Raw genomic sequence first — 24140 nt, forward strand, 5'->3', positions numbered from 1 at the left:
ATGCATCTGAGCTCGGGCGCAGCAGGGCCCCGGACGCTCTTCTCTGAGATGCCCGTTTCTGCTGCAGTCGTCACCTTATCATAGCAGCGTTTCCAGCAGGTTAAGGTCGGGCAGGAAAGGGGGTCTTTCATGCTGCACCTCTCCATCTTCTATGAGGGAAGAGGATTTCCCCCGAAACCCCCGGTCGGCTTCCCCGTACGTCTCATTGGCTGGATGGGGCCAGATGCCCTCCTCAGCCAGTCTCTGATGGGATTGCCTCTCCGTGGATGTGGCAGCCTGCCCAGGACCTAGACGGAACTGGGAGAGTCTGCAGGAGGACAGTTACTCCGCCCCCCGTGGAGTCTTCCACGCCAGATCTCTAATTTTGCCAATTTGGGGAGTGCATACCACCTCTTCCTTACAAGGGTCCCCCCACCCCCAGTCTGTGTAATTAACCATTTGTGGAGAATTTCAGAAGCACGTGTCTTTTGCTTTTGGGGTGAGAACTGTGCAACTCATTTCGAAATCCGCCGTTCTTCCTGCCAGGTGGACATCAGACCTGGTCCCGCCCCACGGCTGCCCCAGCTTAGGTTTCGGTGCAGGCTTCCCCCAGGAGAGGTCAAGATGGAGATTCAAGGGCAGAGCGCCAGAACTCCTGCCTGTGCTACGATTCCAGGCAGCCAGCTGAGGACAGGTGGAGAACACCTGTCGAGGACCAGTAGCATTTCAGGCGGCAGCTTCCCCCTTATCAGCCACGTGCGTGCATTTCTGCCTAACCAAAGAAATTAACTTCTGACAATTAACTTCTGTAACTCATTGAGCACTACTCGGTGCCCCACAGCCCGGTAAGCATCTTATTTATATGATCTGCTAACACCTACCCCTGACAGCCTGGTGAGAGCATTCCTGTGTGATGGTTAAAGCACAGGCTCCAGTCAGACCACCTGTGGAAACCCAGTGCTGACATTTATCAGCTGTGTGACCTTGGGTGAGTTACTTAGCCTTTCTGTGCCTCAACTTTCTCATCTGTACACCAAGCTTAACAGTGGTGTGTTGCGAGTGCACAACGAGTTGATAAAGTGCTTAGAACAACACTGGCTTAACGTATATGCATGGTTCACGCTTGATAAATACTAGTTGTGGCTGTTGCCGTTTTAAAAAATGAAGAAACCAGAGGCTCAGAGAGATCCACTTACCCGACATCAGACAGCAAGGAGTAACAGGGACACGACTTGACCCAAGAGTTTCTGACTCGAAAGCTGGCCTCTTACCATCCAGTTCTGCGTCATCAGTAGCAGCTCCGTGACTCAAGAGAACACGGCCATTATTCTCCGTATCAGTGGAATAAATTTTCAGCTGAAGACCGAGTGATACTTTTGTAAAGAAATAGCCTCCAGCTACCAACCACAAAGACGTAGCGCACCGTTTCCAGCACCGGTAGATGTGTGGGTCACTTCTGAAGGTGGCTGGACACTGGAGCATGAGAGACAGCGTGTACCCAGGGGACAGCAAGGGGACCGCATTTAATTCCTGATTTCAGCACCAGCCTCCTCGTCTTTAAAATCGGGTTTCTATTACAGCTCCTCCCAGTGAGGATGTAGGAAGTGCCTTGTAAACTGAGCTCAGTCAGTGCTGCTGATTCCAGAATTAGGGTTTTCCACGTTACCTTATGTTTTGTTCCCACTTACACATTCGTACAAAGTATAGGTGTTTTGACCCCCACCTCCATTTTAGTCCCTGGAAATCTCTGGAAACCAGGGCTTAAGAATCTTCTGGAAGAGATTTTTTTCCTTGCCCAAATGGGCTGGAGTCAGGAGCGCTGGGGTTTTTAGAGCTGGGGGATCTGTAGAGTCTGTTGGAGCGGGGGGAGCAAATAAACAAAGGAGTTCTCTGCCTCACAGGACGTCCTCTCATCAATTTCTCCCCATTTCTGAGCATTTTCAGACACAGGCCAGCTGGGTGTGTGGGACCAAGCGCTCAGCCTGAAGGAAGGGTTGCAGGCTACCCGGGGTCCTTTAAGCAAAAAAGATGACTTAATGGCCTGAATTCCCTGGGAGGAGTTTTAAACCTAATGCTGTGTAACAAGAGACTCAACTGTCTTTTATTTTTTCAATTTGAATGTCCCTCCCTCCCCTTTCCATCTCTGCTTCCTTCTCTCTTTCCTTCCCTCCCTCCTCTCTTGTCTCCCTTCCCTCCTCCCTCCCTTCCTTCCTAGGAATACATTCACGCCACTGAAAATTCAGAAGGTCCAGAAAGATGTTCAATAAAAGTAATTTGTCTCCCTCAATTTCCACTTCCCCGGCCAACAGATCTTCCTTCTGGGAGGCAGTCCGTGTCAGCAGAGTTTTGTCTGTTGTTCTAGAGGTGGTCTATGCATGTATAAGAAAATCCTCTCGTATGTGTGTGTGTGTGTGTGTGTGTGTGTGTGTACAGTGTTTCCGTTTGTACCGTGTGAGGCTCCATGACCTGTTGTACTGTCCCATCCTCCTGAGGCCTCCGCTCCCATTTGTTTGTCACCGACTGCACCATTGCCCTCTCTGCACACAGGGCCTGTTTCTGGGGAACCTGTGATGGCCTGGGGACCCCAAGGTGGTCCAGCCCAGTCAGTGGAGAATCCCTTGGTTTTAGGAGGCTCCGGGCTCTACCTTGATTTCCCCCTTGCAGGCAGGAAGCAGGAGGGCGGAACGGCCGTCCAGGAAGAGTCCAAAAGTGGTCCACACCGCAGGCGGCCCTCTGGGGAGCCCGCTTCTCCCCTTTCAGGGGCAGCTTTAAGGACACTTTCTCTTGACCTGGGTCACCTGGTGCAGAATCACACACCTGAGAGATGGCCGAGGCCATCGTTTCTCAAATCGGAGCCACGGCTAAACCTCCAGGAGACCTTGTTAAATGCAGATTCTGGATCAGTCGCTGTGTGTGGGGCTGAGGTTCGGTGCTAAGGGTGAGTCCCAGGCGATGCTCATGCTGCCGGTCCACGACTGGCCCATTCTGAGCAGCAAGGAAGCAGCTGGTGCCCCTTCCCACCCTGCCTCCTGCTGCGCGTGGCACTGGGCCCCGCCCACGGGGCGCTGAGTCGCTCACACACGGATTCGGGCTCCGTCACCTGCCAGCTGTTTAACGTACATTGTCACAGTTGGTCTTTCGCACCATCCAGTGTGCAAGTATCATCCTTTTTGGGTTTTTTTTAAGATGAGAAAACTACTTCTCAGAAATGTTAGCAATTCGGCAGAAGTCACACAGCTAGTAAGGGACAAAGACGAGAGTCCTGGTGGTGAAGGTCATTTCCAGTCACTGCAGGCCCCCCACGAGCCCACAGAGGGACGTGGTCCTCCTGGAATGGGTCGGGTCTGCCCTTAATGAACAGGTTTGGATGCTGAGAGAGTCATTTTCTCTTCCCTCCCCCTCTTTATCTCTGAGATTTTAACCGTGACTTCTTAGGAGCCTGGGAAGCCCTTGACAGAAGGGCTAGGCCCAGAGGTAACCCTGACCCAGAAAGAAGTGACTAGAAGACACATGAATCTGGAAGAAAGGAGCCTCGGACCCCTAGAGTGCCCCCAGGTTCCCCCCAATACAGGAGAACGGCCCCCTCCCTTGCCACCCCCTCTCCCAAAACACATAATACATTTTACTGGTAATCTGGTTACTGCTCAGCTACCTTCATTCAATGTGGTTTTGACAGAATAGTTGGTCTGGAAATTTTATTTTCAATTAAACTTCCTCGTTGAACTGCCTTGGTTTTGAAAGGATCCCATTAGGATGGCTAATGATACAGCAGTTGCTACAAGGAGATATTTGCACTCTGTTTCAGCTGCTCGGTAATTCGCATCGAATGCTTTTCTCTTTTCCTCCCTGGAGCTGTGCACGACCGTCTTCCTCTCACACTGCAGGCTTCTCATGAGTTATTTTTGGAATTCCAAATCAAAACAGCAATTTTGGCAGAGGCCGTTTCTAGGCGAGCAGAGTAAACCATATGTACGGATAAAAACAGCCAAAGAGTTGGTGCCTTTTAAAAGTAGCAAAACCGTCTCCCTCCGTGAAGGTTAAATTTGGGGGAACGGCAGACTGTCCCTGGTACTCTCATATTCCTTTGTGAATTCTGAAGTCAAAGACAGTTGAGATTCCTCTAAAGTTACCAAAGATTTGTCCACTTGCAAAGCATTTTCGAGGTCATTTTGTTTCAAGAATGGTGGGCCTTGGCAGAATTTTCTGGTGACTGTATCGGCCGCTGAATCTCCCATGAAACACAGACATCACTTTATTTCCCCACTCTGCGCAGCTTCCTTCTTTCACCAGAGCACGGGTGACGTGTCTGATTGCACGTCCCAAGCAGGTACCGCCTCCTCCTCACCCATTAGAGCATAAGCTCCTCGTGGGCATCCGCTTATTTTCATCTTGTTTTGTTCTTGGCACACAGTAGGTGCTCAAACAGTTGAACAAATAGAGGAAGGAATTAGTAACATCCTATTTCTATTTTTCTCTTTAAAAAATCAATCATTTATTATGTAAATTGTAACTGAATGTTAGTAACCTTGGGGGGAAATAACTTTTCAAATAAGGCTCATGTCCTTTTTTGATCACAACTCACAATTCTTGTTTCCTTTTCATCTCTGCTTAGGTTCTCACTTTGGAACACATCCTTGCAGACTTTTTCAGTGCATTTACACACATACACGCGTACACACACATGGTACTGTCTTTGTAGACCTTGGATAAACAGATTATTTCTCAGCTTGCCTTCTCCCACTCAGCAGTGTATCAGTGTCAGCTGCCGTGTTTTTTGTAACTGCTACATGGTTTTATTGCATCACGTGGCTATAACAACCTTTTATTTGGGCCAAATGAATACATCCTTTATCTGCTTTCATGCTCGTGATAGTTCAGGATCCCTTTTCACGAACGTGTTGACAAACTGACCGTGTCCACTGCTGTCTTTCGGTAGCTACAGCACATTTCATGAAAATCAGCCAAGTGCCTTGGAGATTGTGCCAAGCCGGTAGACAGAGTCATGTGAAATGCGAAGGATTGCCAGAGGGACCTGAGTTTCCTCGTCCACAGAAGCGCGGGAAGTGCAGTCGGCCCTGGGAAGCCCACGGGTCTAAACAGGGAGCGATGTTAGAGCCGGTGCCGGCTCTGCTCATAACTGGCTAGACTTCTTTGGACAGGCCGTTTCCTCTCCTTGAACCTTATTTTTCTCATCTGCACACTGGGCTCAGTGAAGCTGTTTCAGCTCTTAAAGTCTGAATAAAGTCGGGTCTGCACAGCGCCACCAGGATTGAACCACAGAATGTATTCGCTGACCCTCCACTTTGTGTCAGAATGAGAAAGGGGCGATTTTAAAATATATTTAAATTTTGATGTTCATTTTAATGACTTAAATGTATTTTATTATACTTTAATTAAAATATATTTTAAAATAGAGATTTGGCCCAGGGCTCTTAGCCAAACTGATGTCACAAATAGTCCATGATTGGTCAGGAATGTATTGCCTTTGGATCATCATCTCTTATTACTTTATTATCCAATTAAAGTGTATATATTTTTTCCCTTTGCTTTATGTGGTCTTTTCATCCTTAAACAGGGCAATGTGGTGCTGAGGAAAAGGGTCATGGACCTGAGTTCTGTCTCCAGGCTTGTCTAGTTCCAGCTATGTGTTCTTAGACAAGTTCCGAACCTTCTCTGAGTTTCCATTTATTAACATTATGATGTCAAATTAGGCAAGTATCAACTTTCAAGAAAAAAAAACAACTAAAAATCACACTCTCATGTGAATGTTTCATCTGGCATTTCTGAGCCTTGTCACCTGCGGCTAGATCATCTCGTGAATTGACGAGGCATCTTAAGAGACCACCAAAACCCATGAAATTGTCTCGTTTCACATGAGAATTGTGCAGCTGCCTGGGCCCCTGGTGACACACCAAGCCTTTCAGTGGGTTCTGAAGGAGGCCCAGAGAAGGTTCTGTGCTGTCATGATTCATTGGTAGAGTTTCCCGGAGCCCCAAGGCTGGGTGGATCATGTATTCCCCTGCTTTGAGATGTAGGACCACAAGGGTCACAGGGGATGAATCACACGCCGGTGAGTTTCCCTGGGGGTCACAGTAAGGCTTTCCCACGTGGGGTGAGAGTTCTGGCCTCTTGTCTTGGCATTATACATTGGTCTGGAGAGAGCAGGGGTTCTGCAGGTGAAAGGTTGGCAAGGGGGATGGGTGTGAAAGCATGAGTGGGCGCCCAGCCCACAAGTTCTCTGTGGGGTTGGTTTTCCTGTTCCTAACATGGTTTTGCACCCCTACCGTGAGCTGTTTCTGAACATCCCTGGGGCCGAGTGTTCCTTGATTGAGCAGATCTGTACAGGAATGGGGCCAATCTGGTGCTCTCCCCCTGCGAGCTCCTGGGGCAGGTGACTTTATCCCTCCCAGCCTCTGCTTCCTGCTCTGCTGGGTCTTCTCTGAGAAGAACGAAGACTCTGCAGTAGGTGCTCCACTCACGTTACCGGACTTCCTCTTTCCTTTTCTTAAACAGAAGAACATCATTTTATAGGCTCTGAATCTGTAATTGAGCTTCCAAAAGCCTACTGTAAATATTTTCTACATGAACCACAATAAAACAAAAAGCTCAATGAATGGAGAGAGCAACACTGACATGGTACCTATCTTAAATTAGTCGGGAGGAAAAGAAGAATGGTGAGTGATTTCCACTTACCAACTCTCACTCACAGCAAATTTTTCAGCAGCTGCCCTCTGCCTGGACCCTGCAACCCCATTTCAATAAAGTCCTTGCCAGTCTGGTTTGTTGTGTCTGCGTTGTCGCAGATAAATGCAGAACAAGTCCTATTGTCTCTCCTTAATTTGATCCTCCTTCAACTGATCGACAATGTTGTAATTCACAACCTGGAAACTTTTAAGAAGTGAGTCAACCTGACCTATGATTCACAGTTACTTGATTTGAAATGCCTGATGTTGTGGGGGTAGGGTGGGAGGGAGAGTCAGAAATAAACTCCCTGCCCCTGAGATTCAGCTCAAGTGAAGCCGCATCGGTGATTGGGGGGGTGGGGGAGTGATTATCATCTTGTGGTTTGCAAGGATGCTTCCTGCCCTCTGGGGGCTGCACTGTGTTGGGGTCACTTAGGGTGACCACAGGCTCAAGGTTGCTGAAGGAGTCCCCGTTTATGCCTGTTATTCCAGCCTTTTATGTGTGTCTTTCTACTAGCAGAAGGGATATAGGGTTCTGGGGAGACCAGACTGGGAGCTCTTGAAGGTCAGGGCTTTTATGTTATTCATCAGTGCATCCACAGTGCCTGGCCGCTAGTAAGCAGTAAATAAAGGCTTGCTGGGTGGGTGAATGAGTGGATAGATTCTTTCCTTCCTCTCTGGGTCTCTGAACTGCTGTTTCCCATTTGTCTTCATAAATGATAGTCGCCAAGGGTGACCCTACCAACTCAGTAGTGTCTTGATTAAGCTGGATCTTCAGACGGTGAATTGCTTTGGTGGCATGTCGGCAACCCCTGCCATGTAGCTCTGTCACTCTGAGTTCCCGAAATGAGTTACAGTTTATCAGAAACTAAGAACAGCGGCTTCCATGCAGAAAGCTCCTAAGAAATGCTGGTGGAGGTGGAGGTGGTGCTACTGTAATTAGCTGTCTGGCTCCACATCTGTTTTTGTCTTTCTTCTCCTTGTTAGGGGATTCATAGGCCTTTTTTTAAAAAAATAATAATAATAATATCAGAATATTGGAAAAAGAGTTAAAAAAGCTAACCGTACTCTCCCGACCCTTGGTACCATAATAGCAATTATCATTACCAATGTGCTATAAACCATCGGTGGTGTTTCAGGGTTTTTTTTTTTTTTCCCATAGTGCCTATTTTAAGGAGCTTTCCATTTTTCTTCCATTTACCTTTTTTTGGGCAAGTATTGTTGATGATATTCCAGAACCTTTTCAACCACTACTTTTTATTTACTTTCGTCCACGTGGTCGTTGGTGATGAACTGGAGGTTGCTCACTTTTCTCCCTTCTGTAAATGGTGTTTCCTTCTACCCTGTCTTCCGCCTCAAGAGAATCTCAGAAGGGTAATCACTGGGTCAAAAGCTATTAATGTTACTAAAAATCTATTTATATCTATATTTAAATTAGTAGGCTATTTGTTAGAGAAATTTTAGGTTTACAAAAAATTGAGTAGACACTACAGAGAGCTCCCATATACTAGCCACCCCCCAGCAACCCATACTGATGTTATTAGTGTGGTCCATTTGTTACAATTTATGGATCAACACTGATGTATTGTGATTACCTAAAGACTATAGTTTACATTTGGGGCCTTGTGTAGTTTCGGGTTTGTGACAAATGCATGACTTTATGCATCCACCATGACAGTTTCACACAGAATATTTTCACTGCCCTAGAAATCCCCTGTGCTTCACCTACTTGTTCATCTCTCCCTCCATCCTCCCAGACCCATGGCAACCACTGATCTTTTACTTTCTCTGTAGTTTTGCTTTTTCCAGAATGTCACATTGTTAGAATTATCAGGCTTGTAGCCTCTTTTGATTGGCTCATTTCACTTAGTAGCATGCATTTAAGGCTCTTCCATGCCTTTTCATGGCTTGATAGCTCATTTCTTTTTAGTGCTGAATAATTTCCATTGTCTGGCAGTACTGCAGTTTATTTATCAGTTCACCTACTGAAGGACATCTTTGTTGCTTCCAGATTTTGACAATTAGGAATAAAGCTGCTGGGAACGTTCATGGGCTGGTTTTTGAGTGGACATAAATTTTCAACTCATTTGGGTGGCCACCAAGGAGCGCCACTGCTGGGTCACACGGTGAGACTAGTTTCGCTTTGTAAGAAACTGCCAAAGCTTTATATTTCAAACATCTATTCAGTGCTTTTTAAGCTATCATACCACGAACACGGTTCAGCCTCAAAATAATCCCTGGGTTGGAAGTGATGAGCTTCGCCTTCTGGTTAATGTCATGAAGTTTTATTCTTGAAGGGCACTTTGATGGTCTTCAGCCCTCTAAAGCGTCCTGAGAGCAACATCTGCCTGTGGTGTCACTGTACCTCACAGCCTCCAGGGCACAGTGCATGTAAGAGGTGCTCAATTCATGTTCATTAATCACCACATTAAGAGGTGCTCAATTCATGTTCATTACATACTGACCTCTGTGGAAGGAGAAACCGCCTCCTTGCACGTATAAGAACGTGGAGACCCACAAAGGAAAAGCCAGGTGCTTCTGGCCAAATAGCTCTTTCCTAATGGCAGGACCGAAGCTAGCTCTTGTGCTTTGTGGATTGGCGGACCCATATTTTGAGGGACCAAGCTCTGGATCACTAATTTAAGCAAAGCAAACTCAAGATTCATGAATTCATACCTACTATTATAATGACCACCCTCTCCTCACTTTCAAGCCTACCCACTACCATGCCACCCAGAGATGCCTGAAGCGGTGTGTTCGTCTGGGTTCCATACCTTGTGGCTACAAAGACCCGCAGCATACAAAAGCAACAACAACAATAATTATCGTGACAGTAATAAAAATACACAAGACTTACTGATTGCTTAGTATTCTCAGGCTTTTTACATATATTATTTCATGTCACTCTCACAGCCACTCTCTGGTTAGGTACGATTATCAGTTACAATTTAGAGATAAGAAGATTGAGGCTATGGGAGTTTGGGTAGCTTGCCCATGACCCCACAACTCTTAGTGGAAAGCCAAGTGTGCATCTATCCAAGTCTTGACCCCACTCAACAACGTACCATGCCACGGTTAAGAGCATGAGATTTAGAATCAGATGGACCTGGGTTAGGATTCTGGGGCCACCATTTCGCCAGCCATGTGACCTTGACCTTGTGACTTCTAGCTGCAATGGGCCCATCTATAAAATGGGGATAACAGTACCTACCTATGGCAAATGCTTTCTCTTGTCTCCTCAGTAGCCAGTGCCTCCGCGCTGCAAAGAACCTTCATAGGTTCAGGCGGCAGGGAGGAGGCCCCAGTTCTCAGAAAAGACAGGCCCTAAACCCAGCCTTACGGAATGAGTCAAGATCGGTTTAAGCCAGAAGTGGCAGTGGCAAGCATGTTACCTAGTTTTGGCAGGGGAAGCAAGCTAGGGAGAGGTTCTCCTTCCAAATGAAGAGACAGAGCCTCCACGAGGGAAGCTCATTCTTATCTTTTCTTCCAGCCTGGATCTTGGACACGATACCTGGAGGCGCAGCAGCCATCTTGCAAGCATGAGATGACAAAGCAACAGACTAAAACGGTGGAGATGAAAAGATAGGAAGAGTCTGGATCTTTGACGGCATTGTTTAGTGGTTCCACTAGCTCAAGAGAGATGACGAATTCCAGACTTTTTGTTACTGAAACAATTCCTATTTGTTTATGCCACTCCAAGTGGAGTTGTCTTTTATTTGCAGCTGACAGCCTTTCTGATAGATATGCAGATGTCCACCAAAGCACAGTATTGGGCAGCTTAGTATGGGAGTAAAGAGCCCAGATTCTAGAGCCAGAATTCCCGGGTTCTAATCCCAGCTCTGCCACTAACTAGCCTTGTGACCTGAGCCAGCAACCTGGCTTCTCTGTGACTCACTGTCCTTGTCTATAAAATGCTCTCTAAGTGTGTGTTGAGTATCATATGAAGGACAATAGAAGTCCGTACCTCGTAGAATTGTGAGGAACATTAAATGACTCAGTGTTTTATAAAATAATTAGAACATTGCCTGGCACATCATAAATGGCTATATATATGTTTGCCAACAGAAAAATTAAAAGCAAACAAGCCACTGTCATAGCCTTGGGTTTACAGCTTGATCTGACCATCAGGCCACTTGTGGTGAGCAGAACCTTGAGCCTGTCACCACCCAGACTCATGGAGCATGAAACTGCCCCTAAAGTCTGTCTCAAACCAGCAACGGTGGTGGTTTCCTTTTGACAGAAAAGGCTCCTCAGAGAACACTGACTTGTGAAGAAGGAGGGGCTGTGACCACCAAGTCGTGTCATGGAGTGAGTGACCAAAATACCCAGACATGCCCATGCAAATGGGCGTGGGTCTCTCCGGATGGCCCTTTTAGAAGACTCTAGACATTTTTGAACTCATTTTTGAAAGGGTCTTTCCAGCCAGTGCCTTATTCTGCTGAATCTCCCCACATCTTTCCTGCCAGCGGTTGGGAGGGTGGAGGTGGGCAGGCAGAGGTGATGTCGGCCGTCCAGGCCCTTTCGCGCAGAGGGGTCCAACCCCCTGGCCAGTGCGTGAGGGCTCTGCCTTCACATGGCGCTCTCCCACGTTCTTCTCCCTGTATTGCCACCCTCTGCAGAGATTGGATTTGAATTGGGACAATGACTAAGCATTTTCTGGAAACGCATCCTGTTTGTGAGGTGTAAGAATCCACTGGTCGACGTGTCCGTTACCAAATCCTGCAGACTCTGCCTTCAGAGTACGTGGTCATCCCACTCCTCTGACTCTCTGCCAATGACAGTCCAGACCAAGCCGCCACCACCTTCTGCCTGCTCCTAACTGGCCTTCCTGTTTCTACCTTACCCCTCCTTCTCCCTCCGCAGCCAGGGGGATCCTTTAAAAGGCTAAACCAAATCATGATGCTTATCTGCTCAAAACTCTCCCACAGTGTCACATCTCACTTGGGATAAAATCCAAAGCTCCCAGTGTGCCTTACAGCCCCCTCCCTGCCACATTCCCCCTTGTTCACTCTACTCTGCATACTGGCCTTCTTGCTGTTGGCCAGACATACCTGAGCACAGGCTGGCCTCAGGGCCTTTGCATGGCATGTTCCCCTTTCCTGGAACACTCTTTCCCCTGTATACCTGCCTGGCCCATTTCCTGATTTCATTTAAGTGTCTGCTCGGACGTTAGCATCCATAGAGGTCTTCTCTGACCACCTCCCCAACACAAGCTCCCCCCATACCTCATTTTCTGTCAGTATCCGTAAGTCTTAGGACTTGCTGACATTATCACAGATTTGGTGTCTTTTCACGTTGCCAATCAGAATGTCAGCCCTGTGAGGAAAGAGGGATTGTTTTGTCCATTCCAGCATCCACAGAACCCAGAACACTCTATAGTTGGTGCCCAGTAAATATTAATTAGATAAAGTCTGTCCAGTTAGAAATAAAGTATTTCTGACAAAGTTGTAAGCCTGATGTCTCTTGTGAACCTGCTCAGTTGGCCCTGATTCTACTTCCCAGAAAGCTCCGGATATGTTCTGAACAGCGGAAGCAACACTGGACCAGTGTTCCAACATCCCAAAGCGAATACTTTGAAAGCAAACTCGCAGGTGACTGGATGATTCCTCCTGCATTTGTTTTAAAATCCTCCTCACCGCATTGAGTTCTTTTTTCTCCCTTCCTTTGCTCCTGGGTCCCAGACAGACCATCCCACATATGGTGTCTTTGTATCCATCAGACTAGTGCTGTCAACTTTCAAACTCATGGTTTGAAAACAAACTAGCGCCATTCCTTGACACCCTACCCATTGAAAGGTGGGATTTGTGTCATTTCCTTGAGTCTCAGTGATGGCTTCAAGCAGCAGGGTCACAGCTGGTCGTGCAGCATCCTTCAAGTTTCCTTGGCATAGTCATTCCAGGGAAGCACGGGGACTGCCTTGCTGGAGAAGCTGCGGGTAGGTGCGCTGCTCTGTGGTCCCAGCTGAGCTCCCGGCCAGCACCCAGGTTTGGCCGACAGCCATGCAAACTGTCATTGTGGATGTTCAGACCATCTACACTTTCAAATGACCACAGCCTGATACCTGACTACAAGGGCATGGGAACCCCAAGTGAGAACCACCCCGCCAAGCCCTTCCCAAACTCCTGATCAAACACTCATGAGTAACATGCAACGGTCCTTGTTTTTGAGCCCAAGTTTTGTAGTAATTTGTTCTCAGCTATAGTAACCAGAACTCCATGTTCTTTCTCCGACGTCTTAGGCAATCATAAGCAAAATTTTCTTAAACATTCTGGGCATTCGATATCCCATAGGTAAGTTAGGAGTGACAACTTATATTTCTGTGGTTGTTTACAGCAAAAAGCAAGATTTGTTTTAAACCTAGCATGGTTCCCAACAATACTGTATTTCCTCAAATCTAAGATGCCATCAGTTATATAACTCATGATTAACTTATGCACCACGAAGAAAGAAACAAATGCCTCCAACTAAACTACTGAATGCCACTGGCTGTAAGAGCCATACCTATTTTGGAGATGTTGAAATTTGAAAAAATGTATATCTTAGGATCTTTGGTTTAAAGAGTCAATAACACAAACACCTAGTTAAGCCCAGACCCAGAACAAGATCCCCTAAAATCTGAGATTATGAGGAATCAGAGGAGAGCTTAAAGGAAATGTGCCTTTGTGTGAAAGTCTGTAATCAGCCATCACATTCTATATGATCGAACACAAAGATTAACAGAGAGAGCCTTGTGGTCCAGGCCCAAAGTGCCTTCCTCGGGCAGCTGTCAAATGGTTGGAATTCAAATAACATCACATCACAGTTATTTAGCAGAAATGTATTTTGCAAGAGGGATGAAGACAGAACCCTAAATCTGGCTGCGAGCAGACAAGTGCTTTTTAGTGGAAACTCATCTCTTGTAACTGTAATAGACCAAGCCCCATTTCTCTTTGATTTTGAAGTCTTTTCTTTTTTAGGACGTTAACTAGTGGTTCCTTGAAAGATGTCAGCCAGTGAGCAGAAGGGGTCTGAGCAGTGGGAAGGACAGCAGAGGAGACCCAGGCCACATCAGGTAGAGCAGAAAGACGGTGCAGCAGGTGCCAGCTGGCTGGAGTCTAAGCCTTTCCATACAGTGCCCCATGCAGTCAGTGCAGCTGCCCAGAGTGTGACTGTGTTGGCCCTCACTAGAAAGGTGAGCCCCCTTCAGGACAAGAGAGGTTAAGTCTCTTGCTCAAAGTCACACAGCTTTCTGAGGTCAACTGAGTCCATCAGACAACAGAGCCCGGGTTCTTGCCCACAGTGCTGCGCTGATCAGAATGTTTGCAAAGATGTGAAAATGAGATCCTGGGAGACTCCACGAAGCCCAGGACCCTCAGCCCGGCTGTCTTTCCAGCCTTACCTTAGCAGGAAGTTCCTTTTAACACCTTCCTTTCCTTTGCCAACATGAGTTTTCCATCAGTGAGGCTCCTGTCTCCTCACCTTCCTGGTGAAAATCAAAGCGTCTTTCCAGGCCCAGCTGGGAAGGAGCACGGAACCCTTGTTCCCATGGGGTGAGTCCTGGCTGCCCTCGGACCCCAGTGCGTGGTCTCCAGGGCAGCTGGGCAGCCCTCCTGGTGTTGGGGGTTTTTGCTGGTCACTCCTATGAGGCTGGAAGTTTCCTGAGGCTCTGGAGTTAGGCTGAGTTTGTATCCCACCTTTATGACTTACAGCTTGTGTTCTTGGGCACTTTTTTTTAGCTTTCCCAGGCTTTAATGTTCTTATCTACACAATGGGAATAACCTGAGTGTCCATTTCCCAGGGTCATCCTGAAAATTAAGCATGTTTGGTTAAATCCCATGGTAAGGGCTCTGCATTGTTTGTTATTACGTGAGAGGCACTTGGTAAGTATCTGTATGCATCAGCTGTCCTGGGAGGTGGGTGCTTTTGCCATCAGCCCCATTTTACAGATGAGGAAACTGAGGTGAAGTCATTTGCTCACAGCCCCACAGCTGGAATGTGACCAAACAGGGCTCTATTCTTATCTTTTGAACTCCCCTCTCTTGATGGAATCCCACTGGAAAACTTCTGTGGCCTGAATTCTGAAGGTTTGTCAAATACCAACCTCTTCAGGCATGCTTTAATTAAGGTCTTAATTTTCCACTCATTTTTGTCTAGGGGATCTTTACCCTGATTTGTAGAAAAATGATGCTGCAATCAGCTTTCTCTTGGGAAAATGTTCTTTTTTACACACTAACGTCTGTGCCGATGACGGGCTCCTCTACCCCCTGGTTCTTACAGGTGGAAGATTGTCAGCACCACAATTGCCCGTTCGTATTAGGAAGCAAAAACAGGGACCAGATTATCAGCCTTGAAAAGCTCCAGTAAACAAGTAAAATTCAGATCCCACCTTACTTCCTGATCCAAAGGCTGTCAGGGCCACAGCCACCATTTACCTTGAATGACGTGGCCGGTTGGGTTTCTTTCTGGTTGACTGTCTTGCCAAGCTCATGGGAACCCTCTAAAATGGCAGGCAAAGGAAAAAGCAGGCATTTCTGATAAGCTGCTTCGTTTTTTTCCTCAAGAGCTGTTAGTTAAACTCCCTAAACACAATAAATCTTAGATTCTATTGGCCGGAGGACATTCTGAGTCAACAGAGCAAAAGCCATCGCCAAGTCAGGCGCGCAGCCCACGCCCCTTGAGAGATTAGGTCTCCGAAGAGTGGAGAGTGGGGGTACCCCCTCTTGGCAGCGTGGCGGCCCCTCCTGCCTAAGTGTGGACCTGGTGGAAGTCAAGGGGCTCAGAGGGGGCTCCCTAACTGACACATTGTCCCAGCTCACCACGCAGACGGGGCAGCGAGTGCGGGGCTGGGACCGGCCGTCATGTCCTTGGCTGGCAGTCAGCCTTCACTTTCAGCAGCAGTAGAGGGGTCTCACCTGTGGTGGAGAAGGACACCAGGGCAGAAATGATTGAAGACTGACTCTGTGTCCAGCACTGAGAGAGTTCCTTCCAAGAGTTGGGGGTTTTCTCTGTATCTGCTCTTGCTAACTTCTCATTTATCTCCGTCATCCTCAGAGATGTTCTGTGTGACTTCAATCCTTTGAAAGATATTAAGATAGTTTATGGCTCTGTTTTCGGGAATGTTACACGTGCTTGAACACGTACCCTCCGGGTTTGGGGTGGAGTGTTCCGCAGATAACAATTGTGCAAGGCCCGGTTCTCTGCCTAGTAGGGAAGTCTACACTCTGCATGGTGCTCAGGGGAGGGGCCAGGGCGACCCTCCGTGTGGGTGAGAAGACACAGCCAGCCTCTGACCCCGGGGTGCAGACCCTATGCTGACTTGTCCTCCACGTGGCCAGATGAGAAGGAAAGGCCAAGAGCTCTAACCAGCCCTCTGAGGCTGAGACGGAATGTCTAGGGACTTGGTGGAGGGAGAGAAATTTCCCCGTGGACAGGAGGAGAAAAACTGTGCAGTAAAACCCTCGCTCTCCCCAGCTGCTCTCTCTCATGGGTCCAGCAAACACGTATCAGAGACGCCCTCTTCCTAGCTGCTGTTCCAGGTGCTGGGGTACAAGATTCAGCATTGCCCCCGCCCTCCCCAGATCCGCAGGCCATGAAGGATGAGTAAACTGCAGCCATGCCTAGCAGGGCAGTGGTCATCGCTGAAAAAGGATGTGTATGACGGAACAGAGTCATTCTTGCTTTGTTTCCCCCCTCCCATCAGTTATGCACATCTGCAGACAAAACCCAAGGGTTTCCATGGGGGCAACGTGGTGCTAGATGTAACCCTATTAGAAACCTTTAGGAAATTATTTCATGAAGGACAAGGAACTCGTGAGTTCCTAGGGCCTGGTCATACCAGGACCAGAGAGCTGTAGAACTTTTCTTTTCTTTCTTTTTTTGGTGCCATGGACCCTTTTGACAAATTGGGGCAGCTGTGGATGCCTTTTCAGAATAATGCTTTTTAAATGCATGTAATTGAACACTCAGGCTTACAAAGGAAAGTGATTCTGTTGAAACACAGTTCTATGCCTGGACCTCCCTCCTTGGAATCCCTGGAAAGAGGGGGACCTGGACTCACAGAGAGTGAGGTGACTCTTTTTGGGAGCTGAAGAGAAGCCTGAGGTTCAGAGTAGACCCATGCCGTACACTGGGAGATGGCAGAGGCTGTGCATGCCAGGAGACCAGACACCAGTTATGGAGGAACTACTGGCAGCCGCTTGGCTTATATACCCCATCCTTTTCACCACCGTAGGACCCGGAGATCCGCACTTTATTCACGAGACGACAGACGCTGAGCATGGTTAATCCAAGGTCACCCAGCTCCAGCTAGAAGTGGTAGAACTAAGATCTGACTCCACAAAATCCCGAATTCTGAGATTTTAGTTTCCACTGACACATGACGCCTACAGCACGGAGGCCACGGGTGCACCTCCTGGGATCAGCCTGCCTGGGTTCAAATCCCTGCTCCACTATCGAACAGCTCAGTGATCCGAGGTTAAGGTCTCGACCCTCAGGCTCCTCATCTGTAAACTGGCATGAATTTATCACCTTCTTCAAGGACTTTTCTTGTGAATTTAAGAAATAGTATTTAAAGCTACCAAACCCACGTGCTTGACATATGCATACTCTGTGAATGTTTGTACTGTGATCGTTATCAGCCCAGCAGGACAGGGAGGACGTTGGGGGTCCCTAGTGTGCGATCGTTCCTCTGTTTACTCCTCCGACTGTCCCAACTGGCAGGCGTTCATGAGCTTGTTTTTCTGGTACGAAGGTTGCCCTGGTGTTCCGGAGTGACCGGCAGCGCTGAGATGATTATACAACTGTACGTGCCAGGCCAAGTGGAGCGCTGGCCCTGGCAGCCTGCTGAGCCAGTGTCACTGTGGAGAGAGGCACTGCCCTTCAGCCCCGCGTTCTTGCTCTGGAAAAGCCTGACCTTTATTCAGAGTTGTCTTCCAGTCCCCCCAGGCTCCTTCACCCACTCCTCCCCTGGCACGAACTTTGTCTTCTCATCTGGAGAGATAACGGGGACTCTGGTCTCCCCCCAGACAGATGTTTGCCTTCATCCCTTTCTCTGTCCTAACTAATGCTCTGTCTGCCAGGGGTGTTCCTCAGACGCTAGAAGGGTAGAGCAAGGACACGGAGGTGGTGACGGACAAGGGCTGTCGCATCAAACATCCTGGGTTGAACCCTGACTGTGGGCTCAGTGCAGTACAGAGCAGTTGTGCTGCCCTTAAGCTTCCTTGCTGGCATAACACAAACTATTACACATCCGTATATAATACATAGAATAATTTTTCATCAGGTTGTGAGGATTAAATGGTGAAATAAGATAACCCATGAAAACACCACAAGCACTCAGTGCTAATCATTATTAATCATTACTCATGACTGCTCTCATTATTAGCTGCCATGGGAAGCCCGGGGTGTAGCCTCAGTCAAGACTTTGTCTGTGGTCTCTTTCTACTTTGTAAGTAAATTCATTTGTGTCATTTTTTTTTTTAGATTCCAGATATGTGATATCATATGATATTTGTCTTTCTCTGTCTGACTTACTTCACTTCGTATGATCATCTCTAGGTCCATCCATATTGCTGCAAATGGCATTATCTCATTCTTTTTGTAAATAATGCTGTAATGGACATTGGGGTGCATGTGTCTTTTTGAATTGGAATTTCCCTGGATATATGCCCAAGACTGGGATTGCTGGATCATTTGATTACTAGAGGGGGAAGTGGGGTATAAATTAGGAGTTTGAGATTAGCAGACACAAACTACTATGTACAGAATAGATAAACAGCAAGGTCCTGCTGCATAGCACAGGGAACTATATTCAGTAATAACCTGTAAAGAGAAAGAATGTATATATATGTATAACTGAATCACTATGCTGTACACCAGAAACTAACACAACATTGTACACAACTGTACTTCAGTAAAAGAAAATTAAAAAAAAAACACAAAAACACAAACAAACAAAAAACTTTACTGAGGTGCTGGCCTTTGTCTAATGGTCATGTAAGAGTAGATGGCCCCTAGGAATCCCCAGCTTCCTGAACCTCAGCCCTGCCCCTAGGCAGGGGTCTCAGGCCTTCCTCTGGCCAGCCCAGCCCACCTCCGCAGTGTCTTTGGTAACTTTTGCACAGCCCGGTAAATCCCTGGCTGTCCGCGCAGCCTGCCCTCCCCTCTCTGGGACCTTGTTCTTTCTGCTTCTTGCCGCCCAGGGTGCTCTATCTCCAAGGGTTGAAGAGCTGTTTATTCCAAATGCCCCTCCACTGAGCCTTTCCCACTGGCCCTGTCTGGAACAATAGACATATTTTTCAATTTAAAAAACCTCTCTCTCTTTTTTATCCTTCTCACCTTGTGCGTTTTAGTTACGTGCTGCACGTACCTTAAGGAAAAGCTCTTACCCCCTACAATGACTAAGCAGCTTAGAAAATGGAAAGAACATGACTTCTCTTTGCACCTCAGTCCTTTCATCTGGAAAATGGGGAGAACCTACTGTGAAAAACCAACTATCTCAAGGGTTGTTGTTAGGTTTAAAAGAGGTTCTGGACATAAATATGTCACATCACCAGGTTTTGCACATTTTAAAGGATCAGTGAATGAATGACTGAATGAATGAAAGAATGAATGAAAGCCTTTACTGTCCTACCTGCAGTTGCCAAAGGCAGACAGCCTTTTGCCACAGTGGCCCTAGGAATTCTATACCAGTGGCTTGCAGACTTAGGTTCTGGGTTAGACCCCCAGGTTGGCCACTTATGCAACTGTGATCAAGGCATGAGTTGAACCTTCCTGTATTGCAGTGGCGTCATCCAGGACAGAGGTCAGCAGACTGTGACCTGGGGACTGCATGCAGCCACTGCTGCTTTTGGACAGCCCACAAACTAAGAATCGTCATTTCATTTTAAAATGCTTTTTATGTTTAAAATTTTACACTTCTGGACGTACATTTTAAAAGAGATGTAAGTTAAATGTAAACATGTTTACATTTTTTGAATTTAAGAACTCAGGAAAAGAATACCATTTCATAACATGTGGAAATTATAGGAAATCTAGACTTTGGTGTCTATAAAAATAAAGTTTTATTGACACACAGCCATGCTCATTCATTTGAGCATCATCTACACAGCTACAGGCGATGTGTGCTGAGTTTTCGCTCTGTAACAGCACAGTTGAGTAGTTGTGACAGGCCCACAAAATCAAAAATATTTGCTACCTGGCCCTTTACCAGAAAACTCTGCTGACTCCTGGTCTATGAAACAGGAGGAGCGGTGTATACCTACCCCATTGTGCGTTTTTGAAATGTTGATTAAAAACTAGCATCAAGTGAGAACTCAAGAAAAGTCCATTCTTCTGCTCTCTTTCCCTTCCTGTCTTAACTCCCTTCCGCAGAGAGCTCCTTTATTTCAGGATCCAAGCCACATAAAACCATGAAAGGAGGATGGCCAGCTGGCTCGAGCACAGTGCCCTGGGCAGCGGCCTTCAGACAACAGGGCTGTGTTCATCTGCTGCGTACTCCTGCTCCTGGGCTCCCCCAGGCCCAGGTCTGTGAGGCCTCGTGGGAGGGGCTGGGATCCGGAGCCCCTTGTGAGCTCTGGGATGTCCGCGTCCCAGACGTAGACGAGGCAGCCCTGCACGGGATGCCCCAGAGAGCAGCTCCTCTTGGATTTCTTAGAGGTTGGTGGTTTCCACTGAATCATGGCTTGCTTTGGACATTGAAATGGGGGCCAGTGCTGCACCAGCGGCCGCAGTTTAGCTCGGCGCAGGATGACAGCTTGGCAGAGTCAGCCTCTGGGCTAGAATTAGGGGTCCTCATTCTGATACGAGGGATGGCACTGGAGCTGTGAAAAGAACTGAGACTTGGGATCTGGTCTGGAATCCCAGCTCTCCCCCCCCCCCACCCCACAAGCTCTGGGATGCTCTCTTTCTGCACCTCAACTGGAAAGTGGGGGTAATGGTTTCTCCTGGGGAGGGGTATAGACCGGGTTCCCCATCCTGTAAGCTCGGGAGAAGGGTTTGGTCTTTTGCTGCACTGAAGCCCCGTGGTAAGAACACAGCAAACCCCTGTTAGAGGAAGAAGACACAGGCGTACCTGGTTTTATCGTGCTTTGTGGATATTGCAATTGTACAAATTGAAGGTTTGCGGCAACCGTGCGTTGTCAGTGGTTAGCCTTTTTTAGCAATAAAGTATGTTTTAATCAAGTTTTATGCACTGTTTTTTAGGCATAATGTTATTGCACACTTAATAGATGACAGTGTAGTATAAGCATAACTTTTAAATGCGCTGGGAAACCGAAAAACTTCACAGGAGTTGCTTCATTGCCGTGGTCTGAAACTGAACCCACATTATCTTCCATCTCCTGAATCTCCATTTATCGAGATATCTCCTGTAAAATATATGGAGTGCCTGCCACACTAACAATTCTCATTCAATAGCTATACTGTTGTGTTTGCTCTAAACCAGGAATCAGCAAACTATGGCCCACACTCTTAAGTCTGGCCCGTCACTTGACTTTATAAATAAAGTTTTATTGGAACACAGCTATGCCACTCATTTGAATATTGCCTGCCACAGTGATGGAGTTGAGTAGTTGTGAGAGCAATGTGTGGCCTGCAGAGCCTCAAATATGTACTATCTGGCTTATCACCAATCTTTGTGGCTCCTGCTCTGAATGTAAAGGGCACCCTGTCCATGGGTGAGCACAGATTTGATTTTCCCCTGGTTGCAGGTGTGTGTGCAGTTTCCAGTGGAAACCAGCAGTTAGCTTGAGGCACGTATTCTCCCTGCCCTCTCTAAGATGTTTAGTTTTCCTTTGACGATCTCATTCTACCACACTATTCCGGCCTGGTCAGAACGGGCTTTTCTGTGCTTCCCGCTGTCAGATATAAGACGGTATGACTTTCATTTCAGTGTAAAAAGAAACTCAAGCCCCTTGTCAATTGCCAGTATGTTCAGTAGGGACAGGCCTTGTATCCTGCAGCAAGTCCAGGCTCAGGGGACCACGCAGGAGATGAGTCAAGATAAAAAGGATGACCCGCTAGGTATATCTGACCACAACTGACCACGTGGTCCAGATGGACAGGATGCTGATAGGGGGCAGGCATCCACGCCGTCTGGGGCCCAGAGTGCCTCAGTTTCTGACTCACTCTCCCATTTTTAGAAATGGAATGACCTAGGACACTGTAGTTAACCTCCCTTAGCCTCAACTTTCCAATCTATACAATGGCAACAGTGATACTTTCAAGTCACTGTTGTGGAAAGTCAATAAGCTAATGTATCAGGTGCCTGAACACATAGTAACTAGTCAGCTATTCAATATAATAAACCATTCATTTATCAGTTTGGGAGACAGACATCCAAAGATCTGTTACATGTGGTCATTCCCTTTGATAATCAGGACCCACAGTTAGGAGGCTCTCGGGGCCCTGGTTTTATGAGGGGGTGGAGGGGGGCTTCCTGGATTTAGTAGCATTTATCAAGTACCTGCAGTCTTCATTGGCAGGATGTCCGGTCCCCTGTACCAGCTGAGCAATGCGTGCCACGCCATTCTTCTGCTCCCATTTTTTTTCACAGTCAGCAGTTCTTTTTCTTCCTTTCCCTCCAGAAGGACAGGACAACAAGTTCCCAGATTCCCAACCCCAATGAGAGGACAAGGATGGAGGTGGTGGGGTGTGGTCCACTTGTGGTCCTGAGCCTTGGCCCCTCTGTGTTTCCAGGGCTGTGACTGAGACCCTCTCATCCTGGGAAGCAGAGTGGCAGGAGGCCCCTGGGTTTAGAGCATCACAAAGAACAGCTCTGGGAGCTCCGGAAACCAGGGGGAACAGGGCACTTTCAAAGTAAGCAGGTGGGGTGGTGCCTCTGCGATCAACAAGCTCGGTGCAGGGCACAGGATGGGGAGGGGGGAATGGAAAAGCAGCTGCTAAGGGAAACAGAGCTTCTCAAATCACCCTCGTCCCCTCCTCACCGCACCATCAGTGCTTCGACAAAACCTGCCCTTCCGCAGGTGGCCCCTCCACCCTGGGTGGGGATCGCTGTGTGCAGATTGAAGGCAGACACGCCATGTTCTAGCTGTGTGACTTCGGGCAGGTTGCTGAGCACTCAGCATCTCATTTCCATTTTCTTTCAAATGGTGATGGTGACAACTAACCAGTAGGTAGGGTTTTATATTAGGGATGATACGGTTCCTGGCACACAGTAGGTGCTCAGTGTGAAAATAGTTTCTACGGAGCTCCTCTTCACCAGCCAGCCCCTTCTCTGGAAAGGTTTCCTTTGTGATCAGCAAGCCAGCAGCACCTAATTTCCTACTGGAAATTCCCTACAAAAACCCTTGTGGGTATTATCTCTACTGCCATCTGCCCAGACCTCCAATCCCCAGCGATCAGAGGCCACAGTGGGCAGGGACTGTGTTGTGCCTTCCTTCTCTGTTATCCAGCAGGAGCCAGCTGCTGCCCCTCCTATGAATTTCTGCAGAATAATTACTTGCTAACTTTTGTGAACAGTTACTGGCTAGAAAGCAATTGTGTCTACCCTTGTCCCATTCATTTCACAAAACGTAACCCACTTTGCCCTTATAACATCCCCCTGAGAGAGCCATTATCCCATTTTACAGACGAGGCATCTGAAGCTCTGAGATGAAGTGGCTTGCTCAGGGTCATCCAGATAATCAGTGGGGAGTTGGTCACCCACTGGGGACACTTCACTCAAACTCCTCCTCTTCAATCATTGCATATGGCGCCACCCAGTCCACTCGCTCACGCTTCCCGGATGGATGACGCAGAACCGTGAGCTCTTCCTAGGCTTTCCAGGGAAGGATGCTTCCGAAGCCACTTTGGAACTGAGGGTGTGTAGGAGCCCGCTAGGTCTACACTGGGCAGGAGAGGCCTTTCGAGGATCCAGCTAACGTGTTACATCTCTCCTTCTGCGGAGTGAAGAGACAGAGCACGAGGGAGCCACTGCCCAGGGTCACCATGAGCAGGTTTCAATAAGAAGTGTCCTCCCTTCCTGCCTAACCCCCCTCAGGTCATGCCTTCCTCCTTCTGGAAGCCATCCCTGACCATCTGCCCACCCTTCCTAACGGATTCACTGTTGACTTTGCAGCTTCCTCTGAACTCACGTGTATGTTTAAATATAATGTTAATTACTTTTTTCTTGTTTCCCAAGTAATTTATAATCACTACAGAAAATTTGAATCAGTGAAAATAACCAAATACTAGTAATCATCCTATTCAAATATAATCAGTTTGCATTTTGATGTATAATCTTACAGGACATTTTCCTCATGTAGACGGGTATATATACACACCAAAAACATACTGTTTTCTAATTTGCTCTTTTAGTTAAAAATATGTCATAAGCATCGCTTTCTGTAATTAAATAGTCCTCTCCAAAAAACTTTGCTAATGGCTTCTCACTGTTTTTCATGCCCACTGTCGTGTTATGTGTGTGCTAGTTTTGCTTCCTCAATTATATTGTAAGCTCCTTAATTATCCATTTTCCCCAGCTTGGTGCCCTCCCCAGGA

This window comes from Camelus bactrianus, chromosome 25 (assembly GCF_048773025.1).
Source record: "Camelus bactrianus isolate YW-2024 breed Bactrian camel chromosome 25, ASM4877302v1, whole genome shotgun sequence".
NCBI classification, from domain to species: Eukaryota; Metazoa; Chordata; class Mammalia; order Artiodactyla; family Camelidae; genus Camelus; species Camelus bactrianus.